Genomic DNA, 2,395 nt, shown 5'->3' on the forward strand with positions numbered 1-2,395 from the left:
GGGAAGTGGGACTGAGATTCACTTCCACAAATTTCATTTTTAAAGTCTAGTCATCTGTGATCTGCCCATCTCCTTTGCTCAGGACCAATGGAGCTTTGAAATGACTTAACAGAAGACCAGATATTTCTTTGCTAAGGGACCAGCAGTCAACTCTGAGTCAATGCCGGAATCATTTCTTAGTCATATACGGGGAAGTCCATTAACTTCCCATTACTGAGAATACAAATACCAAGAAATAATTTCTTAAGTCTGTAATGTTTTTAAGCAATTGGTGGATGCAGGGTTTTTTAAAAAAAAAAAAATCAAGAATTTTACTAATTCGGTGTCTCTCTTCCTGTGGGGGAGCCCAGCTCATACTACACAGATTGTGTCAAAAGAACAATTGGGGCATAGAGCATCTCTTTGCAAGATTTGAAACCTGCAATCTTGGCAGAAGGGCAACCCAGGGGCACAGCAGTTTGGATGCAAACAACCAGCAGCATTGTTAGATGGGCCACCTGGGCATGGGTCCTGGATCTTTGGAGCTGTGCCCCAGATCTTTTGAGATGTCCTAATTGCCTTTCTTTTTTTACATTTTCCCATTAATTGCACTGGAAAACAGAAACCGCCATAACTAGTTTGTATAATAAATACATGAAATGTGGAGACCTTGTAGCTCCCATGAATGTGATTGAATATGCCCAGTTTCAGGCAGTTAGGTCCAGTCGCTTTTGTGCTAGTCACAGGTACAATTTGCTATTTTCAAGAAAATCTGTCAAAGCAAAAACCTATTTTTTTTTTCCACATACACACATGGAATTTGGGGGCCTGGCAGCCCCTATGGAGCTGACTGAGCCTGCCAAAGTTCAGACAGTTAGGTCTACTGGCTTTTGTGCTAGCCACAGGTAAAATTTGCTTTTTTTCAAGAAAATCTGTCAAAGTAGAGAGCTATAAATTGTGCTTCCACATAAGTTCATGACATTTGGGGATCTGGCAGTCCTATGGAGCTGACTGAACCTGCCAAATTTCAGACAGGTCCAGTGGCTTTTGTGCCAGCCATGCATAAATTTTACTTTTCTCAAAGACTAAAATAAAAAGTAAAAAAACTGTCAAGCCATACAGGGGATTAGAGATCCTAATCAGAAGGTGTTTATGGTGACCATTAGGAGGTCACTATCCCTAATCTCTGGTGCAGAGTGGTGGTTGTTGCTGAAGTGCAAAAACCCTCCCCCCCCGCTACTTTTCTGCACTTACAAGCCCACTGTTGGAAGCTTGCTTACAATGAAATTTTGAAGAGAGAGAAGGAAGGGAAGAAAGAGCTCCATGTATTTCACACTGGTATTTCACACAGCATCTGATTTTACTGCCCCAAACTGGAATCTTTGGCTTCTGCAGAAGTTTAATAGCTTTAGTACAGCAAAGGATCCAATCAGCCTCCACAAACTTCTTTCTCCCCCTCCACTTTAATTTCTCCTAAATAGCTGTAGGACTCAAATTATTCCAAAAGGAGGGTTAGGACTATGTGGCATCATAATTGAGGAACTTCTGAGGCTTTTAAATAGGTTCTACAGTTTTAAAATAGCTAGAAAAAGCCCTCAGCCACCTCATCTGATAAAGTTTATTTAAGTATGTGCAATCCTTACAAACCCTCCACAGCCTCCTAAATTCCTCTGAAAGGAGCCACTTGGCTTAGGGAATTCCCTCTACCCATTCCCCCCTCCTGCACATTTCCAATCACCATTCTTCCTGTTCTTTCTTCCTCTTCTTTATTCCACCCAGAGCATATTGTGGGGAATTCTTAAAGGGAGTTCTCTTTGGTGGGCAAGAGAAGTTCTGAACTATACTTGACTTTATACAAACAGACAAGAGGGTTTGTTGTTCTGCTTCTCCTCACTCAAGTCTTTGAGAAAAGTGGGTTCACATTAGGGCCATGCAGGAACCCCCCGATCTGACTCAGAAGCCATTTTGCAGCTTCCAAGGCAGGCCCAATTCAGCCCGAGCAGATTTGGGGGGGCCCCGACCTGACTCGGCCCCAAACCCAAAGTAGGATTCAGATGTTGATCCCACTTCGGGGGGGCCCTGATGCCCCCTTACCTTGCCGCCACCGCCATTGTCCTCACCGCCTCCTGTGCCACCTTCTCCACTACCACTGCTGCTGTCCTCACCGCCACCTCCATCACCGCCGCCGCCACCATCACCATCCTCACTGCCGCCCTTGCTGCCTCCTCCGCTGCCGTCCTCTCTGCCACCAACCGTTGAGGCCTGGATATGCACGGTGACTCTTAATGCAGGGAGTCGCCATTTTTAAAATGGCAACCTCCTGGAACTTCCTGGAGATTGCCATTTTAAAAATGGTGACTCCCTGCAGTAAGAGTTGCTGTGCACATCCAGGCCTCAGCAGTTGGCAGTGGCGAAG

The sequence above is a fragment of the Heloderma suspectum genome, chromosome 10 (assembly GCF_057233095.1).
Source record: "Heloderma suspectum isolate Gila_16-S chromosome 10, 16-S_ref, whole genome shotgun sequence".
Taxonomy (NCBI): domain Eukaryota; kingdom Metazoa; phylum Chordata; class Lepidosauria; order Squamata; family Helodermatidae; genus Heloderma; species Heloderma suspectum.